Here is a 22,829-nt window from a genome sequence, read left to right on the forward strand (position 1 = left end):
AAACTAACCACCCCATGTTTTGGGGCCTCTTGCCTTCTGAGGTGGCCCACATTCTGTCTGTGGAATGTGTATCTCTCTAAATAAATCCACTTCTTACCCATCACTTTGTCTCTCACTGAATTCCTTCTGTGATGAGACATAAAGAACCTGAGCTTCATTAAGTCCTGAGACCATGTGTGTGATCTCAATTAAAAGACAGTGGGTTCAAGTTCCAATCTGGGTTGTGTCATTTCACTTACGGGGAAAAGGCTGAAGGACTTGGGAATTAATTGGATGTGGAGCAGGGAGGAAAGGAAGGGCATCAGGGGAACTCTTGGATCCACTAATCATTCTGTGTCTACTTATTAAGCTCCTGCTGCATACTAGACCCTGGATGGCAGCACTGGATTTCTACATTGGAAGATTCCAGAACTGCAATCTGGTCCAGGGGTGTGGCTAGGGGACTCATCTTGAAGCAAACACACTGTTTTATTTGAATATCCTGTTTATTTGGGGTTGGAGAGAGTACAGGTAATGAAGATAGCAGAGGTCTAGACTCTCCCAAACCAACCCAAGTTGGACCCCCACTAGGTCCTAGGGATTCCAAGAAGATTGAAATGTTCTCCCTGCCCTTAACAGCCTCACAGTTTAGTAAGAGAGATGCACCAACAGATAATTAAAATGTAATGTGTCGAGTATGTCGAAGAGACACACACATCACGGCAGGAGAGTCTGTTGGAGAGTTATCTAATCTACTGGGAAAGGAAGAGTGATCCAAGAAGACTTCCTGGAGGAAGTGACACTGGAGTTAGTTTTACAGCTTTCTGCCCGGGGCCTCCAGGTGTGGGGCTTGGCTGAGGGTGGGCCATTCACTGAGGTGGAGAATGCTGAAAGAGGAGCAGGTTGGGGAGAAGGGTGTCAAGTTCAGGTTCGGACAGGTTGAATCTGAGGCTGCTGTGGAACTCCAAGAAGTGATGTCCAGGAGGTGTTGGATACATGGGTCTGGACTGCCACTGTTCCCATTTTATAGATGGGAAAGTTCAGGCTCAGACTGGTTAAGGACACTGCTGACAGTGACATGTCTGGATAATGGCAGACTTGAGCTTCACATCCAAGCGGAGTGGTGCCGAAGGCCGGGCAGCTGTGCTGTGGCCCTGTGGGGGTCACCCTCGACAAACGTTTGGTGGCCTAATCAGCTGGCCCATTGGTCTGGAAAGGCCTTTCAGAGAGTTTCTGAAGATGATCAGTAGAAGGGAGAGGAGTTAATTGATCAGAACCAGAGGGCAAAAAAATATACTCCTATTAGAATGAGCTCACACTCTCTTGTCTGATCTGATTTCCTTTCGATGGTGAGATAAGAAGGAAAATGGCAGAATTTCAAGTTCCACCCAGACCACCAGGAATCCTTCCCAGTACCCAGCAGCCACAGCCTTCGCCCCCCACGTCGCCCTCCCAACAGCACTGCACCCTCAGGGCGCCCCCAGCCCCACCCTCTGTGCCGTGAGCCAGCAGCACCTCAGAGAAAGGCCCAGGAGGCTCTCCCAACCAGCTGCACCGGAGGAGGTGGGCCGAGAGCTTTGCGATGCCCCGTCACTTCCGTTTGGAGGAGAAGGAAACTGAGGCCTGCGTCACGGGGACTTGGGTCCCCAGCCAACATGGCTCCGGTTATGGACGTATGTGACAGACACATACGCCCATAACCGGAGCCATGTGGTCCAGCGAGAGGGGTGATTCAGGAGGCGGGCGCAGTCTTAGTCAGGACCTTGGCCAGGTCATGTGGACTAAATGATCCCCTCTCAGAGAACGTTTAGCTTCCCCCAAATTAACATTAAATTTCCTTTTTTTTTTTTTTTTTTGGCCACACGGTGTGGCACTTGGGATCCTAGTTCCCCGACCAGGGATCTAACCCATCCCCCCCCGCAGCGGAAGCACAGATTCTTAACCAATGGACTGCTAGGGAAGTCCCGACATTAAATTTTTAACAAACACCAATTTGTTCTTTTCCCCACGACCCCACTATGAGATTTTTTTTCCCTCCATTTTTGCTGGTGGTCTCTGTTATTAAGCAGTAGTGTTCTCAGGGGACCCTGTCTGGGGCCGGCATGTGGGCCACTCACCCCTTGTGTTCAGAAAGGCTGCTTTCTTTACAGGACGCAGCCTTTACAGGAAGCTCTCGGGAGCTCCTGATCTGTACACACGCGAACCACCGAGCCCTCATCCTGCCACAGTCAGGGCAGGGTGGCCGGCGTCCAACAAGCAGGTTGCAAAGGGAGGGCTGGGGATGAGCAATTGCCTTGACGACGGGAGCCCGTTACCCACGCTCACGTCCTCTACCTGACGACGCACGGCATCACCCTGAGCATCCCCAGGCCCTGATTCAGAGGCTGGGCAGGGCCTTTGGATTGGCCCCTGCCCCCCAAGTTCCCAGGGTTATTTTAACGTGCTCCCCTTGGCATCCTCCTGCCCTATGAGACCAGCCTCCCCTGCTCTCCCCTGTCCCTTAGCTTGGGTTCCTGACCCTGAGATGAAGCTCCAAGTGCAAATACTTTATCTGGCACGTCTAGAAAACACCAGCATGGGGGAAGTTTTCATATGCCAGAGCTGCCATAACAAAGTACCACAAACTGGGAGGTTAAAACAATAGGAATGTGTGGTCTCACGGTTTTGGAGGCCAGAAGTCTGAAATCAAGGTGTTGGCAGGGTGGGTTCCTTCTGAGGGCTAAGCTTCCGGTGGTTTGCTGGCAGTCTATGGCATCCCTTGGCTTGTGGGAGCGTCACCCCCATCTCTGCCTTCACCCTCACATGGTGCTTCTCCTGTGTGTGCGTGTCTCTGTCCAAATTCCCCCCTTTTATAAAGACACAGTCATATTGGATTGGGGCCCATACAAATGACCTCATCCTAACTAATTACATCTGCAGCAACCCTATTCCAAGTAAGGTCCCATTCTGAGGGACTGGGGGTTGGGACTTCAACATGTGAGTTTTGTCGGGGGGAATAAGTCAGCCCATAACAGGGATGGAGAAGTGAAAGCGGGGAGGGAAGGAAGCCGATACAGAGCGTACTCTCCCGCAGTTTTCCACTGTGGGCAGCTAGTAGCCTGTGGGGACTCGGGAGACGGTGCGGAGCCCAGGCGTGCAGGTGCTGAGGGGCTTACTCACCAGCTCCCATTCATCCATGGTGGAGGCTGTTCCCAAGGGACAGAATTCCTGGGGCTTTCCAGCTGCTGTGCAAGCAGAGAGGTCCCCAGTGTCCACACGGACCCCCAGGCCAAGAGTCAGGGGTGCTGGACGTCAGGCTGAGGGGGGAGCGCCCCAGATGGGAAGGGTGAAGGGATGCACTGACACGTCCCCACGCCTGCCCCAGCTCCCAAAGCCTTCCCGGTCACCAAGTCCGTGAACACAACTTAGGGGTCTGGGCGGTCACACTTGGTGACCAGCCTCACCAGATCTGATACAGAGCCACTGTCTACTAAGGCCAGAGCCGGTGCTCGCATTTCTTTGAGGGAAACCACACTGGGATTTTACGGGGGAGGGGCCGTGGGGAAGGCTGACAATGACTCACCAAGCCTTGTTCTTTCTACACGTCAGCCCGGCCCAGCATCCCTCCACGGACGCCCCATCCTGACAGGCAGGCACGGGAGGGGCCCCGTCTTCCAGATGAGGCTCCCCGGGCAGCTGGCAGCGGACCAGGCCCCAGGCCCCGGGGTGCCGCCGTCTCATTCAAGCTCCGTCCTGGCATCAGCCTGTGCTGGGCCCATGCCCACCAGACCAGAAGGAGGGCGGGGAAACTGAGGCACCGCTGCAGAGACGATCCCATTCCAGTTCCACCCATTCATTCTAGACGTGGAAACAGAGGCCCTCGAAGAGAAGAGAACTTCTCCAGTCCTCACACTGACTGCATCGTGATTCATGAATGCCGTAGCTAATAATCAGACCCTTCAGATCTATTGAACAGGCCCTGGCCTATTAAGTGCTCGTTAGAAATTTTCTGATTTTATCATCACAACAACCCATAGGTAAGTGTTATTTACTGTCTCTGTGTGACAGATGGGGAAACCGAGGCCCAGATGAACTTGGCCAAGTGTGGCTCTGGGCTTCCGGGGGGATTTCACCCCACGGACAGGGCCACCCCAGGATGAGCCATGCTGCTGTGGCAGGGTGGGGGGCCCCAGACCACGCCGCCTTCCCACATTCCACCTTGGCTCGGACCCAGCAACGGGAGCAGACAGGGAGCACACTGGGGCCTGTCTGCCTCCGGATCAAAGCACCAGGGTGGGAGGCCGCAGGCGCTGGCGTGCAGATCAGAGCAGGGTGGCGGCGTCTGGGCCAGGGAGGCCCCAAAGCGGCCGACAGAGAGCCGCGCCCATGCCAGGCCCCCATCTCGCTCGGTCCCCCAGGAGAGGGCCTGGGAGGAGACAGGGAGGCCGCAGCAGGCCTCTTCCAGGAGTTCTGCTTGCCCAGTGGAAACCCAGCTCCCAAGCTTCTAACTCTTCCCTGCCCCACGCCCTGCTGGGCGGCCAGGAAAGTGTGGCAGCGCGCACGCACGCGTCCACGAGCAAACCCTGACCTCTCCTTGAAACGCAGCTGCGGGAAACAAAAGCACGGCCGGACACCTGCAGTCAGAGCTCGCTGGCCCGTCTGGCCTCCTCCCCTGGTGTCCCCTCACCACCCACACCCCAACAGTCAGCTGGTGAAGGAGGCTAGGTGTCTGTGCTTTTCTAAAAAATTTGTTTCATTTTTTCCAAGTTTTATTGAGACATACTTGACATATGACATATGACATATAGCTTCAGGTGTAGAACACGATGATTTGATACATGTAGATGTTGCAAAACTGCGATAAGTTTAGCTAACATACATCACCTCACAGAGTCACAGAATTGCTTTTCTTGTGATGAGAACTTTTAAGATCTACTCTCTTATCAACTTTCAAATATACAATACAGCCTTGTTAACTCTGGTCACCATGCTGCACATTACATCCCCTGCTGTACAGGACTTATTATCTCATAAGTGGAGGTTTGTACCTTTTGACCACCCATCTCACCTGGTCCCCACCGCCCACATCTGGCAACCACCCATCCATTCTCTGTTTCCAAGAGTTCACTTTTTTAAGATTCCACGTATAAGTGAGATCATGCAGTATTTGTCTTTCTCTGTCTGACTTATTTCACTAAGCATAATGCCCTCAAGATCTATCCATGTTGTCACTAATGGCCGGATTGCCTTTTGACGGCTGAATAATATTCCATTATATCTATAAATATATAAATATCACAATTATATATGTGGGTATATACATGCACACACATATATATATACCTATCACATTTTCATTATCCATTCATCCATTGATGGTCACTTAGGTTGCTTCATGTCTTGGCTATTGTGGACAGTGCTGCCATGAACACTGGGGTTGTTTCCATGTCTTAACTCTTGTGAATAACAGGGCAATGAACAGGAGGGTGCAGGCATCTCGTACACACAGTGTTTTTGTTTCCTTAAGATGTATTCCCAGAGATGGGATTGCTGGGTCATATGGTAGTTCTGGAATTTTTTGAGGAACCTCCATGGGACCCTCTGCTTCGCAGCAGGGAAAAAACTCTTTCCTCTATAACATTCAGGGCCAATAAAGTACACGTGCCAAACAGAGCGTCAGAGCAGGAGGGGCTAAGAGATCATCCTTGCCCCGAGTGGAAGGAGGAGTCCAAGGGCACACGGACACCCGATGGTAGAACCAGGTCTGGCCACCATGTCCTGACCCCAGCCCGTACTCTGTCCGTGCCTGCATTTGCTTTCTACTACTGCCATGACAAATTGTCACAAACTTAGTGCTTAGAAGGACACGAGTTTATTATCTCACCATTTTGTAGACCAGAAGTCGAGGACAGGTTTCATCAGATGAAAATCAAAAAGACAGCAGGGCGGCATCCCATCCTGGCAGGTCCAGGGGAGAATCTGTTCACTGCTCATTTAGGCTGTTGGTGGAACTCAGTTCCTTGTGGTTGTAGGACTAGGGTCCCCGTTTTCCTTCTGGCTGTGAACTGAGAGCAGTTTCTATCAGACTCCTTGGCTCGTGGCACCCTTCCTGTGTCTTCACAGCCAGCCATGGCCAGTGGACCCCTGCTCGGTGCATCTCTCTGACTCACTCTTTGGCCTCCTCTTCCCCTTGGAAGGACTCACGTGATGAGGCTGGGGCCACCTGGATAATAATGCAGGGGAATCTCCCCATCTCAAGGCCCTTAACTTAATCATCGCTGCAAAGTCTCTATTGCCACGTAAGGTGACGTAATCACAGGTCCAGGGTATTAAGGCGTGGATATTTTTTTTGGGGGGGGGCTGTTATTCTATCTACTGCATCACCCTGCTCACTTTCAAGGGGACCAAAAACATAAAAAAGACAAAAAAAGAGTGGACCGCCGGCCTCGCCAAGCAGCTTCCTGCAGCCACACCAGACAGGCAGAGCACACGGGGTGGTGGCGGGGGTGGGGGGAAGAGCTGTCACTCGGCCACCCCAGCCAGGCTCCGCCCACATGTGCCCGCCCTCCCCACCTTCCCCACCTGCTCACCTGCTTGCTGTGATCCAGTGAATGGGCTTTTCCATCACGAAAGAACTACATGAGCATGAAAGTTTGGAAAATACAAAACAAGTGCATGAAAAAAAAGAAAAAACCCAGCCCCCCAAATAACCACTGTTAACAAGCTGCTTACTAAGTCCAGCCTTTTATACTAAGCATGGGGTGACGCTTTAAGACTAGAGTTATAATCATGTTATACAAATAAAATTGTATTTTGCTTTTTTCACACAGCATTCTATTAGCTGTATTTTGCCACATTGAAATAAACTATTTGCAAAACCTTTTCCATTGCCTACCTAATACTCCATTATGTGGGTGAACAGACTACAGCTTACTTAATGATCCCCCCCAACGTGGGACATCTAGGTTGTTGTCATTATAAATGACATTTTGATGAGCATCTTTTGCATAAAGCCTCCCCCAGATCTGAGAAGCATTTCCCAAAAGAAGGGTTTTTGGGTCTGAGAGCATGAGCCCACTTAAAGGTTTAAAATGAGCTGGGCTTGGGGAATTCCCTGGCAGTCCAGCGGTTAGGACTGGTGCGCTTTCACTGCCAGGGTCCAGGTTCAATCCCTGGTCCAGGAAATAAGATTCCGTAAGCTGCACGGCACGCCCCCCACCCCCGCCCCAAAAAGAGCTGAGCTGAATTAAACGCCCTTAGATTTTTCTTTTGTTTTTTCTCTCTCCCTCTTCCACAAGCATCACTGCTAAGCCATATCTCTCCAGTTTTTCTTCATGGGGTGGGTTTTCTGAAGCTCAAAAATCTAAGATCACATTTCGTCAGTTTCTTCTCCTTCTTCCAGGGTGGTGAGGTCTTATCTTTTCAAATCCTGATTCTACATATTTCAATAGGTATGTCTAAAAGATAAGGACTCTTAAAAAAATAACCCCAATACATTATCACCTCCAAAGAATCAATAATAATTTCTTATATTAATAATTCTCCCGCCAGGGCTCAAATTTTCCCTATTGTCTTACTTTTAGCCCTTTTGGTTTGACATTAGTTCAAATCAGGGTTCACATAAGGTTCATCATTGCAACTGGATGTTATGTCTCTAAAATCTTTTCTAATTTATAGCTCCTTCTCCAGCTGTTTTTTCTTCCTTGCAATTTATTTGTTGAAGAAACTGCGTTGTTTGTCCTGCAGTTTCCCATGGTCTGGATTGCATCTCATTGGTGGTGTTTAGCATGTACCTCTGTCCCCTGCGTTTCTGCTAAATCACAGTTAAATTCAGAGGTTTGATCAGATATAGGTTTGATATTTTTTTAGCAAGAGTACTTCATAGGTAGGACTGTCTATTTTTTTCAGGAAGTACAAGGTGTCTACTGTTGGGATGTCTTTCTTTTTGCCATCCATCAATTCACTAGGGGGTATGAAATGGTGATATCCTGATTATGTCATTCCTTCCTTGTTTATCAGGCTGGAATGCTCCTAAAAAGAGAAACTTCATATATATATATATATATATATATATTTTCAATCTGTCCTCACATGGAGATATTTGGATTGTTTCCAATTTTTTGATATTATGAGTAATGCTGCTAGTAATAGTCTTCTGCATATGCCCTTTTGTACTGTGCCTGAGATAGATGCCTGAAAGTAAGATGTGTAGGTCAAAGGGGTAAACGCATATGTGATTTTGCTAGATATTCCAAATTTCCCTCCGTCAGGGTAGTCCATTTTGCATTTCCATAAGAGTGCCTATTTCTCTACAGTACAGCCTCACTGACAGAATAAGATGTCAAACTTTGGGTCTTTGTCAGTCTGATAGGTGAGAAACAGTCCCTTGTCTAGTTTTAATTTCTAGTTATCCCAGTACAGCTTATGAGAAAGCACCTCTTTCACCCACTCATTCCTGATGCCACCTTTATCGAAACTGAAATTTCCATACACAATCAGGTCTGTTTCTGGATTTTGTATTCCATCCCATTGGCTTATCTTTTTATCCACTCATCGATACCAAATTGTTTTAATTATAGATACTTTTTAAAAGTTGAAGTATAGTTGATTTACAATGTCATGTTAGTTTCAGGTGCACGGCAGTGATTCAGTTATACCTAGACATATATCTATTCTTTTTCAGATTCTTTTCCCTTATAGATTATTACAAAATATTGAGTATAGTTCCCTGTGCTATACAGTAGGTCCTTGTTGGTTCTCTATTTTTTTTTTTTTTTGGCTGCATTGGGTCTTCATTGCTGCGCGTGGGCTTTTCTCTAGTTGTGGCGAGCGGGGGCTACTCTTCATTGCGGTGCGCAGGCTTCCCATTGCGGTGGCTTCTCTTGTTGCAGAGCACGGGCTCTAGGTGCGTGGGCTTCAGTAGTTGTGGCTCACGGGCTTCAGTAGTTGTGGCTCACGGGCTCTGGAGCGCAGGCTCAGTAGTTGTGGCACACGGGCTTAGTTACTCCGTGGCATGTGGGATCTTCCCGGACCAGGGCTCGAACCCGTGTCCCCTGCATTGGTAGGTGGATTCTCAACCACTGCGCCACCAGGGAAGCCCGGTTCTCTATTTTATATAGAGTAGTGTGTATATGTTAATCCCAAACTCCTAATTTATCTCCTCCCTTTTCCCCTTTGGTAACCATACGTTTGTTCTCTATGTCTGTGAGTCTCTTTCTGTTTTGTAAATAAGTTCCTTTGTAGCTTTTTTCTTTTTAGATTCCACATACAAGTGATATCATATGATATTTGTCTTTGTCTGGCTTACTTCACTTAGTATGATAATCTATAGGGACTTTCCATTATGTTTCAAGGTCTGAAAGTTCTGCCTGTCCCCCCTCCCATTGCTTTTCATTTTCAGGGTTTTTCCTTATCTAGTCTTGCTCCCCCCACCCCCCAAGGAAAGACGGTATTTTTATTTGGATCACAGTGATTTATACATTAACTTAGGGAGAACTAACTCCTTTACGATGCTGAATCTTCCTAACCAAGAACACATATGTTTCTGTTTGTTCAAGTCTACTTTCATGTGTTTCAATAGTGTTTGATAGTTTTTCACACACAGGTTTTGAACATTTCTTTTTACATTTACTCCTAGCCAGTTTATACCTTGTTCCTCTCTGTTATCACAATCTTGCTATCTTCCGTTTTATTTTCTAACTGGTTTTGCTTATTTATATGAAAGCTTTTGATTTGTATGTTACTTTGGGGGGCGGAAGACTTGCTATCTAATACACCCTGTGGGTTAGCCTCAGCTGCGGACCAACTCCCGCCTTCGCGAACCAGTTTCCTGCTTCCACTTTGCTGACACCCTCTGCCACATGGCCTGACCCTGGGCGGCCCCCAAATCATCTCCCGACTTCTTGGATTGATTCAGAGGCAGTGGGAGCTTGCCTCTCCTCGGCTGACTTCTGACAAACGAAGCTCCCCAAGTAACCCAGGCACAAAATAAAACTCTGACACCAAACATTTAAAAAGACAAGTCGAGGGCTTCCCTGGTGGCGCAGTGGTTGAGAATCTGCCTGCCAATGCAGGGGACATGGGTTCGAGCCCTGGTCAGGGAAATGAGATCCCGCTGCAAGGCCAAAAAAAAAAAGACAATGTGAAACATTGAAAAAAATAATGGATAAAAACAGAGGAGGTATCAAAGGGGAGAAATGATGTGTATGCATTTGGGAAGATTTGAGTGTAAATGTTCTTTTACTGAAGTCCATAAGTGACCTCCACATCACCTTCTTTCTGCTGGAGAGAATGGAGTGGATGGAACCCCAGAGGTGGATGCCTTGGAAACCAGCCATCTTCCACACTGAATCTCCATTGCTTCCTGGTAACTCCTTAGAGAAGCGACTAATTTAAGTTAAATTCGATACACTATGGGCAGGGAGTGTCTATCCTTAAGATCAATGCGAGGGTCAGTCCAGTATCTTGTAAAGATTTCATCACATTTTAATTAGGAGTCTTTAATAATTTCTCTTTTTTACATGTAAAATTTTTTTTTAATTTACATCCAACAAATCATCACCACAATCAAGATAATGATCTAGAGATCACCCACAAGTTTCCTTATGCCTGCCTCTTTGTTATCCATTCCTCCGTCCCCAATTCCTCTGTCCCTAAGCAGACATTGATCTGATTTTCTTTTTTTAACTGAAGCATAGTTAATTTACCATGTTGTGTTAGTTTCAGTTGTACAGCACAGTGATTACGTTATACATATATATATTCTTTTTCAGACTCTTTTCCCTTAAGGGTTATTACAAAATATTGACTATAATTCCCTATGCTACACAGTAAGTCCTTGGTGGTTATCTATTTTATATATAGCAGTCTGCATATGTCAATCCCAACCTCCCAATTTATCCCTCCCCACCCCTTTCCCCTTTGGTAACCATAAGCCTGTTTTCTATATCTGTGGGTCTATTTTCTGTTTTGTATCTAAGTTCATTTGTAGCAAATAATTTCTTTTTAAATTGTCTTAAAATAGTGTCTTTCGTTATTATGTGATTGGTGAGGACTATTGGTATTCCTTAGAATCACTGATGTCTGTGAGATGATGCTACCTCTTTCACTTCGGTTAAGAAACCCACAAGGGGACTTTCCTGGTGGTGCAGTGGATAAGAATCCGCCTGCCAATGCAGGGGACACGGGTTTGATCCCTGGTCTGGGAAGATCCCACATGCCACGGAGCAACTAAGCCCGTGCGCCACAACTACTGAGCCTGTGCTCTAAAGCCCGTGAGCCACAGCTACTGAGCCCGTGTGCCACAGCTACTGAAGTCCACACATCTACAGCCCATGCTCTGCAACAAGAGAAGCCACCGCAATGAGAAGCCCGCACACCACAACGAAGAGTAGTCCCTGCTCGCCACAACTAGAGAAAGCCCGCGCGCAGCAACAAAGACCCAATGCAGCCAAAAAAAAGAAAAAAAAAGAAACCCACAAGGCATCTTGAGAAAAGTTCTTTCAAGGGCTGGCCCTGAGATGGAAGGAAGCCTGACCAACATTCGCTGGACCTCTGATCCCTGCTGATTTTGCTGCCTGCTCTCCACCCCAATGCCCTTCCGTTCTCTCCCCTCCCAGGACGGCTGCATCAATGTCCCTTGGTCCCTTTCCCCAGGTCTTTCCTTTCCCAATCTACCCTGCACTTGGAAACCTTTCAGAGCCCTTATTGCTCTGAGGCAACACAGGGGCCAGTGGGAGTGCCATCCAGACAGGGACTAGCAGGTAGAAGCAAGCAAGGGCTGTATCTCATTCATCTTTTCATCTCTGAAGTTCATGGTACATGGCAGAAGCTCAACAGAGCTGAATGAATGAATACATGTGTTTGCATGAATGTACCCATTAGCCAGAGAGTTTTGGTCCTTCCACACTTGACTCCCTCCCCACTGTGTCCTCTAGGGTAGCCCTAAGAGGGAAAAGGATTTTCGCTGGTTGCTTCTATGGAAATGGGTTCCGAACATTTCCCAACTTTGCACAAATCCCCTGTGTGAGTCTCTGCATTGCTTCATCCCACAACGTTGTCCGGGAGGGGGTTGAAGATTTGGGCTATAAATCACAAATGAGTGTTGGTCTTTGCCCCGCCTGGCATCCTCCCTCTGTGTACCTGTCCTCCTATTGGTGCCCCTTCAGTTGCCATCTTTATGTTGCTTAGTCCTCCTATAGAAGCTGGTTCTTTGGAAAAGATCTGATAAATTTATTCACAGTGGTAAGGAGTATCCCCTAGCAAGGGTCTGTGTTAGCCCTCTCAGGTGTATCTGCACTGTAATAACAGACACAGCCTAAAGTCATAGGACTCACTCTTGACTTCACAGTGTCACTGGTCCCAGAGAGCCTGTTGGGAGGTATACTGGGATGGAAGGAGCGGGGGAGACTGAGGGCCATCTCAGGACCCCTGGAAGAGTAACACAGGATCGATCTCCTTTGGGGATTGGTCCTTCTTGTTCTTCTGACGCCTTCTTAGCCACTGCCCACCCCTCATTTACTAAATCATCTTGTGTCCTTCAGTTGTGGCCAAATCTGCGTGTCTCCTAATGAAAGTGTAGATTCCTTGAGGGTAGGGATTGGGTGTCTCACTTCTTTCTAGTGTGTCTAAGTGCTAGCTCCTGGGTTTTGTGGCCAAGCCACAAAATGACACACCTGGCGGGCTACCTCAGAGCCTTTTTCTAGTCTTTTCTGTGTCTCCGGCCAGATTTGTGTGGCGGATTGTGTGTTTCCAAAAGTAGCCCCAGTACCATTTCTGCCTCCACATGCTCTTCAGAATCTTGCCTTTCCCCATCGAGAAGCAGAGTCTAGTTTCCCTGCCCTTGAATCTGGGCAGAACTTTGGGTCTCAGTGAAAAGCATGCAGCCAAGTGATGCTGGGTGACTTCCAAAGCTTCCTAAAAAGCGATAGGGTTTCTGCCTGGCTATCTCTTGTGACGCTCACCCTGGGAACCCAGCTACCACCACGCTGTGAGGAAGCCCACACTAGTCTCAGTACTGAGACCACATGGAGAGGTCCAGACCAAAAGGAACCGAGGCCCCCAGCCACCAGCCAGTGTGAACAGCAGGCAGTGTGAGGGGGCAAGTCTTCAGATGACCCCAGCGCCAGCCTTGGAGTCTTCCAGATGAGGTCCCCACACTGTGGAGCGGAGACAAACCGGCCCCGTGATGCTCTGTCCAAAACCCTGACCCACAGGATCTTTGTGCATAATTAATGGTTGTTTTACACCATTGAGTTTGAAGGTGATTTGCTACACAACCCTAGTAACTGGAACACTGTGCAAAGATGCACAAGCCACTTCTCTTTGCACCTGGATTTTCTTGTCAACAGGTTCCTCTTACAGAAAGAGAAAAGGGATAATCGGAGCACTGCTTCTTCCTCTTTCCTCCCCTCATTGACTCTCCCTCAGCCCTTCTATTCCCGCCCCCCCCCCCAGCTTTATTGAGGTAGAATCGGTGTATCAAAATTGTACCTACTTAATGTATACAATTTGGCGAGTTTGGACATATGTATACACTCATATTACCATCACCACAATCCAGATAACAAATATATCCATCACCTCCCAAAGTTTCCTTGTATCCCTTTCTTTTCTGTGTGTTAAGAACACTTAACATGAGATTTACACTCTTACATTTTTTAATATTTATTTATTTTTGGCTGCATTGGGTCTTCGTTGCTGTGCGTGGGCTTCTCATTGTGGTGGCTTCTCTTGTTGCAGAGCACAGGCTCTAGGTGCGTGGGCTTCAGTAGTTGCAGCACACAGGTTCAGTAGTTGTGGCTCACGGGCTCTAGAGTGCAGGCTCAGTAGTTGTGGCACATGGGCTTAGTTACTCCGCGGCACCTGGGATCTTCCCGGATCAGGGCTCGAACCCGTGTCCCCTGCATTGGCAGGTGGATTCTTAACCATTGCGCCACCAGGGAAGTCCCTTCCTTCTTTTTTAAGGATATTATTCCATTGTATGTTTATACCACAGTTTCTTTATGCATTTCATCTGATGACGTAAGTTTGGGTCATTCCCCTATTTTGATTATTGGGAGTAATGCTGCGATGAACATAGGAGTGTGGATATCTTTTCAAGGTCCTAACTGCAATATTTTTGGATACATACCCCAAAGTGAGATGCTGGATCATATTCTATTTTTCATTTTTTGAGAGACCGCCATACTATTTTTCATAATGGTTACACTATTTTGTACCATTTTAATTTTATTCAATGTGACTTGTGCACCGACATTCCCACTGTCAGCGCACTAGGGTTCCATTTTTTTCTACTGCCTCGCCAACACTTGCTATCTTTTGTTTTTTTGATGATAGCCATCCTAACAGGTGTGAGGTGATATTGCCTTGTGGGTGTTCTTTTCTTTTTCCGGCTGAGTAGCATGTGGGATCTTAGTTCCCCAACCAGGGATCGAACCCGTGGCCCTTGCATTGGAAGCGTGAGGAGTCTTAACCACTGGACTGCCAGGAGGTCCCTTGCCTTGTGGTTTTGATTTGCATTTCCTGGACGGCGAGTGATGTTGAGCATCTTTTTGTACATCTGTTGGCCATCAGTATGTCTTCTTTGGTGAAATGTCTATTCAGGCCCTTTGCCCATTTTTTAATCAGGTCATTTGTATTTTTGCTGTTGAGTTTTAGAAGTCCCTTACATATTTTGGAAATGAACTCCTCGTCAGTATATGGTTTGCAAGTATGTTCTCCCATTCCATAAGCTGCTTTTTCACACTGTGGATTGCTTCCTTTGCTGTGCAGAAGCTTTTTTGCATAACGTAGTTCCATGCATCGATTTTTGGTTTTTTTGATCCTTCATTCGTTCTTCCTATCAGTGCAACCTCGCTTCCTCAGGTAAGCCTTCTCGGCACCCCCAACTGCTGCCTCCTGTTAGTTCAGGTCACCCATCGTAAGCTCTTAGAGCACTTGGTATTTTTTCTTTACCCAGTTTGCGATTATGTATTTGTCTGTGGTTATTCATGAAACATTAAGCTCCATGAGGGGAAGGATCTCGTTCATTCCACTCACTGTGATGTCACATCACTTGGAATGGTACCTGGCACATAGAAAGCTGCTGACTCAACGAACTGGCACTCGCCCAAGGTCATACATTTAGCTCTAGACCTGGGGCCAGGACCTTGTGTCCAGTGTTCACTTCTCTGCTCTACCAGTTTGCCTCCGCTCCAAAACTTCTGTTGTTTTTGTTCAGTGCCCAGACTTCTGGCCATCTAGAGATCAAGGCGTGATGTTTACACCCTCTCCTCAAACCGAAAGATTCCATCTTCTTCTCAACAGCCACCTTCTTGCCAAAATAAGCCAGGAAAGGTTATGAGAGTGCCTGGATTCCAGAAGGAGTGGAGCGGGTCTGAGAAGAAAAACAGAGAAAAGGAACTATCCCAAAATGTCGATTTGTTTAAACTTCTTCGCCAACTTAACAACACAAGGAAACCAACAGAGACAAGCTTGTAATGAAGTAATCAGCCAATGCTGCTAATATTCCAGTAACATGAAATGATTCTGCACATTTCATGGGGTAGATATGAATGGGGTCATTAAAATATGGCCAAGGAAGGGAGGGAGAGTTTACTTTTTCTGTCTCCTTAGAGTCTGTGTCTGAAAGCTCAGCAGGAATTTAAACAAATAGCATGGAGGAATGGTGAATGTGATCAGATTTAAAGAGAAAGTCCCAAACTTCTCTTCCCTTTAATAAATACATTGAGTTCTGCAAGTTTTGCTTTTTTAAAAACCCTGCAGGTTTTTTTTTTTCTCCCCCAAATCTGGAGAGCCTGTTTGAGAAATTGCATCAAATTGCTGTGATAGTGTTCTGCATATATATATTTTTCTAGATCAAGAAGAAATTGTTCTGTCATGTAAATGAATGTAAGGAGAATAAAAAGAAGGTAGGTAATAGGGAAGATAATGCTCCCTCTTTCATTAAAAAGTGAAAAATAAAGTTAGAGGAAGGTTAATGGCAAATGGAGAGAGCTACTGAGAAAAAGGGATTACATCAGTAAGATAGGCTGGTGAACGGAGGGTAGAATTGGGTCTCTGAGAACTTGGTCCCCCTGCATTCTAGACAAGATCCAACTGTAGGAAGAAGGGCTGAAGGGAGAGAGCTGCTCTCACTCCCACCCCCTACAGGGTGAATTTAGTTGAGCTAATGGTTCAAGTAAACCTACTGAACTCGTGGAGGATAGCAGTCCAGTGCTCTGGCCTTGGACAACCTACTTCACTTCTTTAAGGTCTTTACAGGTCTTCTCACCTGTAAAATGGGGAGAAGAAAACCTACTTCACAGAGTTTTGTAGGTTAAATAATGTAAAAGAAATATAACGCGTCACCCAGCACATCGTAAGTGCTCCACAGACGTTAGAGAGAAAAACAAAAAACCTCCCCCAGTGAGGCACTCTTTGGGGGAGGACCCTCAGCCCTAGAGAGGCTGGGGGCCAGCGATGGGTTGGGAGACACTTCAGCCTGCTGCCCCCCGCCGCGCTTCTCCAAGCTGGGCAGCTCGGTGCTGGGCTGCGGTGCGGCCTGAGGGCCCAGGGCTCGTCACCTAGTTTGCTTAAGCAAGTTCTTTCACACACACACCCATATACACTTTGGCCCGAAAATTCAGTGAGGTTTTTTCTTCCTTCTTCCTCTGTTGTTGTTGGGTTCTGATTACTTCCATCTGGTTGCGGCAGCTTGACTGGAGTCTCTAAAAACAAAACAAAACAAACAAAAACCCTTCCTACCAAACACACAGGCACCGAACCTAGAAGGCTGCTTCGCTTCTCACCAGCAGGCGCCCAGAGGGCGACTCGCGCAAGTCGCGGCGGGGGGTGCGCAGGACGCACCCCGGCACCTGCGCGCGCCGCTGGCCGCCAGAGGGTCGGCGCAGAACCAGCCCCCCTAGAGCCAGCCTCCCTCCCCGCCGCCCTCCCGTCCCCCGCTTCCGCCCCGGCGCCCGGAGAAGCGGGCGCACTGGGAACGGCGACCCGGGCATCTCCCGGCGGAGGGGAAGAGGGAGGCGGGGAGGGCGGGGGATTTCAGAGATTGAAAACAGAGCCTTCCCCGCGCCTCGGCTCCGGAGCTCATCTGACTTGAGTTAGCGACGCACCCCCGCCGCCCCCGCCCCCAGCGCCTTAAAAAAAGTGTTGGAGACTGGCGCGCTCCTCCGTTCTCTGCTCGAACTTTCTTAGTAGGTGTGCTCTCTCTCCCAGGCGCTGGAGGAGGGTCCTCGGCCGCCCCTCCCCTCCGGGTCTCCCGGGTCCCCTCCGGGCGGGGGCGCGCGGCGCGGGCGGGGGCGCGCGGCGCGGGCGGGGGCCCGGCGCCCGGTGTGCTGCAGCCGTGCGCGCGGGGGCGCTGCGCCGTGCGGGCGCGCGGCGGGCTGGAGCGCGGGAGTGCCGCAGCTCGCCAGCCGAGGCAGCACGCTCCGCGGACTTTTTTTCAAACTCCCATCAATGAGTCTTCGAGGAGGAGCGGGAGGCGGTGGCGGCGGCGGCGGACGCGAAGGAAGGCGAGGAAGAGCCGGAGGAGCGGGAGGAAGGAGCGCGGGCCGCGCGGCGCGCCGGGGCCTCGGGGAGCTGCCCGCTCGCCGGCGGTAGGGTGGCCCGGCCCCCGCCCGCCTCTCGGTCCCCTCCCCTGCCTGGCCCGCCCCGCCCCGGCCGGACTGAGTCCCGGCACACGGCAGCCCGCGGCGGCTCGCCGCGCCAGCCAAGTTGGGATGGGGGCCCGCAGGCACCGCTCGGCGCCCCGGAGGCCACCTGCGTGCTAGAGGCAAACTTTTGTCTCCCTCGGTAAAGTGGCTTTGGCCTTCTTTTTCTTGCTTTTCGTCGCGAAGTGACCCCTACTCTGGCCGACCCCGGGCCGAGGGGATGCTGCGCCGTCTCGGAGGGTCCCTCGGCCGGGTACCCGCGCCACGGCACGGGGATCCGGGCACCGGGCTAACGGGCGGCCCGGGTCCGGGTTCGGGCCAAGCCGGGCGGGGACGTAAGGGGGGTCCGGGGACTAGGAACTCGTGGCCGGGGGGCGATTTTGCATCCCCCTTCCCACCTGGGGGAAAGAGTCAGTCTTCTTGGGGTGCGCAGCCAGCCGGCCTCCACGCCGTCTCCACCTCGCGCGAGCCCTGGGCTGTTTTCTCGGGAGGTGGGGGTAGCGCCGGAGGCTGGGATGCTGCGAAGCTCCAGAGGTGGGCGGTGGGAGTGTGTCTCCGGGGAGTGTGCCGGGGGTGGAGGAGCTGCAGCCAGCCGCTGCGAACTTCTAACTGCACTTCTCCGCGCAGCCCGTCCCGAGCCCTGCCTTTCTTTCTTTCTCGCTCCTTCCTCCCCCTCGTCAGGCCCTGTTGCCCCCTCCCCCTCGGTCAGGCTCTTCCCTCCGGCCTCCCTCCTCGCTTCTCTCCTCCGCCTCTATTGCCCTCCGCCCCAAGAGCCGCTTGACTTCCCGGAGGGATCCGCGCGTAATCCCTCGCCCTTTCCTCGGGTCCCCCCCACCCCGCACTTTCTTCCCCGCCCCCACTCATCGTTCCCCCCCCCACCCCGGCAATCTCTCAACAAGTATATTTGCAGAGGAATTTGAAAAATCCACTACTGCAACTTGATCTGTGTGTGATGGATGGGGAGAGGCGCGGGGAGAGTTGGGCGCCAATCCTATTAAGGGTTTAGAAAGGGGAGCGTTTTCCCCGGACCGGGGCGGGGGGGCGTGTAGAGGGGGGAGGAGGAAGGGGGCGCGTGCTTGTGTGTGTGAGTGTGAGCGCGCCTGCCGCGTCGGGGAGCTGGAAGTCCACCCATCTCGGCGTCGTTTCAGCCCAGCAGTAATTGCTGTCATTTCCTAGGAAACCCGACTTTTACTGCGCGGGGAACTCGGGATGGAGCCCGTGCGCTTCACCCCGGGTGACCGGCCGCAGGGACGCTCGTAGGCTTTGGGTCTCCCCCAGGGGGCCTTCCTCCTCTCGCCTCTCTTTTGTGTCATTTTGATGTGGCTTTCCGAGTTGATCCCGGCTGGAAAAGTAGACCTTTCCTTGGAGTCTGGTGCCGGGCCCCGGGGGTCCTTCCTGCGCTCCTCTGCCCTCCGGCCCGCGCATCCCGGGCGGTGCTCGGCCTGCGGCGCGGACTTTGCAGCCCAGTGGCCGCGGCCGCGTCCTGGGCCCCCGCCCCGCCGCCCCCGCCGGGCGTGTGAAGGTTTAATCCCGACAGCTCCAGATAAAGGAGCAGTTGTAAAACGCTCATATGCTGTTTGCTGACGAGGCTCAGGGGGATGTTGGAGAATTTGAAAGTAAACGTTTCCCTCGCAAGCGGCATAAAATAGTGTTTAAGCAAATATTGTATTGGCGTGCTCAGGGGGCTCGGTGCCAGAAAGGAAAGTAAATAAACGGTGAAATCCAAAGTGTACAGCCGTGGAAAGCCACGGAATAGACGGGCTCGCCACCGGTGCCCCCGTGAGACCTGTTTGCTCTCGTCACCTTGCCTGCGAGACCCCTCCCCGCCCATTTCCTTACCTTGCCTGGGGGTTTCCTTCCCTCGGTGGCTTCCCTGTGTGGGCGCCTGGGAGCGGCTTTGCACTTGACTCTGCCGGGAAAGAAGTCATTGTGTGGCTCCGTGGGCTGGTCTCCCCAGGGCCGGGGAGGGCGCCCTGACTATGCCTGGCTGCTTTGAGTTTTGGTGCCCTTTAGGCTCTCCCCAACTTCTGGTCCGCCCTGGGGCAGGAATTCTAGACTATAGCCTCTAGGCCACTGCAGACACATCCCTGCGGAACCTCCCTGGTCCCTTTCTTCCTTCATCTTTCTTGCTTTCGTTTTCCCAGACTTAGTGCTTCCCTCTTACAGCTGAGGGTTACAGGAAATCATGGAGATGTTCTCCCCCAGATTTTAGGTCCCACTCAAACCTAGACGCATGGAGAGTTGTCACTTGTCAGAGCGCTTCAGAGTTAGTTCAAGTTTGTGATATTTAGGGTGGTTTGTATTTGCCCTTTGCTGGGAGAAATACGCTCATTTCATGAGGTTAGTTAGTGATTCTAGGGGGATTTAAACTAAGGCACTGGAGGTGAGGAGCCCACTCGGCCAGGAAATAGCCCTCAGGTGACCTGGCTGTCTCTTGGTTTGGCATCTGAGTGACAGATTATAGTCAGAGCAGTCTGTTTTCAAAGTCAGTGGGCGAGGATACCAGTGGGAGGGAGATAAACATTTCCAAAGCAGGGCTGGGCTCACTGGAACAAGGCAGGACTGGCTGTTAGGGATGGTTTTTTATCTTCCGTGGGGATTGTTTGGAGGGGAATTTGCACAGGGTTCAGACTACTTCAGCAGGGCCTCCCAGGCTGCTTCCAAACTCACACTGACCCTGCCCGTGGCCTTGGCGGGGACTCTTGGCTTGGCCCACTTTGAAGGGTGTGTGGGGTTAGAGAGGCCCTTCTGGCCGGGCGGCCTTAGAAAGGCGGGCCCGTCCATGTTCTCAGGGATGCTCCAGCCCACCTGTGGGGGGGACACTGAACAGAGAGAATCCTTTGAGTTGCCTGGTTGGAAGAGGGGGCCGCAGGGCCGCTGGTCAGAGACTCCTTGCCCGGCTGCAGGGGCCCTGGGGGCTGTGTACTGTAGCTGGCTTGTTTGCACTGCAGACTGAAAGATACACAAATACTTCATGCTTTGTGTACTCCCACACGTGCCCTGTACACAGTGCAGCCCCTAGGGCTGGATTAGCCAACCCCGGGATTCAGCAGGCCGACTGACAAAATTGAATATTTGCCTAATAAACACCCTTCTTACAGCAGGGCCTCTCTTGACCACCTGGGGAAGGGCGGGGGGACCGTCACCCCACAGATGCCAGCGATTCCCTCTAACTGGGACCAGGAGGTTGTCATGCACACTTTGAAAGGCTTTGTGACCCCTACACACGCAGCTGGCTTGTTCAAGCGCAAAACCCAAGTCCCACATCCTTGTGGACTCAAGGGGTAGGGCAGCCTGCCTTTTCCTTGGGCAAGTGTGTGTTCAGCCGGGTTTCCTTTCATCTGAATGACGCTCGCTTCTGCTGGTGACTCTGGCTCCGGGGAGGTGGAGCCACCTGCCCTGCTTCTTTAGGATGGGGTGGGGTTCTACCTGTGCCTGGGCCTGTTTCCCGGTACGCGGGGACAGCCAGGCCAGGCCAGGTGGACCTAGCTGTGGACCACTGCAGCTGTATCTGCTGGGCCCTTTGAAATGGAACCCTGGGGAAGCAGCTCCCCACCCCCCTTCTTCTTTTCAGTAAGTGTCAGAGGCTCGCACACGTGAAACACGTGAAGAATGCCAAAGAGAGAAACTGTATTCTCAGATTCCAGAAAGTACAGAGAGGCCGCATGGGTGATTGTACTAGCCACCAGAATAGGCAGCAATTTCAGTGAACAAGGCTCGCTGGCTTCTAAAGAAGGCTCCCGGGGAGGGAGGCTTCTTTGTAATTGTGGCCTCAGGCTTGTTTAAAAGACGGTTTGGGAAGGGGTCCTGTTTGTTGTTAGGCAGTGTCTTCTGGTAAAGAGCAACAGCTTCATGGGTTTTAAATAAATACTTGCCACCAGATTCAATACTGTTACGTATTCCCAAATGAATTTGAGTGTTTGCTGTGGACCGTAAAGGATTTAAAAATAATCATTGATCATTGTTGTTAGATTTTGAGGGTGACCAAAACATCCTTAACCTACAAAACTATGTTTAAACCCCTGGGAAAATGCACCAGTGATACCAGCAGACTTTCTGCATGTTTAGTATATTATTTTACCCAATTCCTTCATCAACAAAAGCACCCTCAATATAGTGGTTTGTGTTCTGATTCTGGCTTCTTAAAAAAAACACACATGGGGGAAAATAACTCACTTAAGATGTGACCAAAGAGTTCATATTAAACTGTTTCTGAGATTTTTGGTTTCAAGTGAAAAAGTTAATGTGGTTTTATGTGTGTGTGTATGTGTGTCGTTTAAAAAAAAAAAAGGTTGCTGGGAAGTGTGTTTTAACTGTGAGTGCCCTGTTTCAGGCATTAGCATAAGAAAAAAGTTTTAGTGCATTTCCTATTGTCTTGAATGAAGAGTTTCAGCAAAGGGAGGGAAAGCCGCAAAAGGGTGATGGTCCATTGAGATTCTTGGGCAGCCCGGGCTCGTCATCTGCCCCTGAAATCTGTGATCGGATAGCACTTTTATCTCACTTTTCCATTCTCCGGCCTTTTTCACACGTTCACTTTTTGTCAAGGTTTATTGATTATGTTTTCTTCTCTGCAAATCTGTGGAAAATTTAATGAACCAAACACAGCAGTGAAATAAAGGGGGCTTTTTATTCATTAGCAAGGGATTGATTTCCCCCCTCGGGCCGAGGGCCCCTGGCCTCCAGCAAGTGAGGGAGGCGGGGGGGGGGAGGAGGCGGGTGGCCCTGCTCCGGGCTGAGGCGGGGCCTCCCCGGCCTGCGGCCTCCCCGCAGAGCAGCACCGGCTCAGCCCTGGACTCTCGGCCCCAGTGAACTTAGAAGCTCCTTCCTGATGGGTGTTCCGGGCCAGCCCCAGCCGCTGCCGCTGCAGACGCCCGCCTCGACCTCGGGGGCCGGGCTTCTCCGCGATCGGGGCTCCCTGGGCTTCGGGGCGGGTGGAGGCGGGGGATACTTGTCTTCCCCACCCTGACAAACCTCTCGACTGAGTGCCTGGGCCTTCCCGGGGACACAGTTAAGTATGGCCCTTCCTCCAGCCCCGACTCTCAGACCTGTAATTAAGCAAAGCCCCTGGTGTGATTATGCTTTGCTGACTCGGCTGGCTTTGGAGCCGCTTCCCTCCACGGAACAGGGTGAACTTTAGCTTTTTGCAGAGGCTTCCTGGGCAGACTGCACATCTGTCTGTCTGTCTGTCTGTCTCCCCTACTCCCCCATCTCCCTTCTTCTCTG

The 22,829-nt window shown here is 50.6% G+C and overlaps 1 protein-coding gene and 1 long non-coding RNA gene across 3 annotated transcripts in view; one reads left to right on the plus strand and one right to left on the minus strand.

Moving 5' to 3' along the window:
* Window positions 1-8,031: 8,031 nt before the first annotated feature.
* LOC309663052 lies at window positions 8,032-22,413 on the minus strand. Its single transcript, XR_014265090.1, has 2 exons — window positions 19,446-22,413; window positions 8,032-16,667 (listed from the first exon to the last, which is right to left on the minus strand). It is a non-coding gene; the product is annotated as an uncharacterized lncRNA (long non-coding RNA).
* Window positions 17,289-22,829, plus strand: part of GLI2 (GLI family zinc finger 2) — a 246,916-nt gene continuing 241,375 nt past the window's right edge. The window contains exon 1 of one of the 2 annotated variants that reach the window (XM_082466363.1): window positions 17,289-17,748. The gene's annotated coding sequence lies outside the window, so the exon portion shown is untranslated. The remainder of the gene's footprint in view (window positions 17,749-22,829) is intronic. The other variant, XM_082466360.1, reaches the window with a different exon arrangement.

The sequence above is a fragment of the Balaenoptera physalus genome (genome assembly GCF_965194825.1).
Source record: "Balaenoptera physalus genome assembly, chromosome: 6".
In the NCBI taxonomy this organism is placed as follows: Eukaryota; Metazoa; Chordata; class Mammalia; order Artiodactyla; family Balaenopteridae; genus Balaenoptera; species Balaenoptera physalus.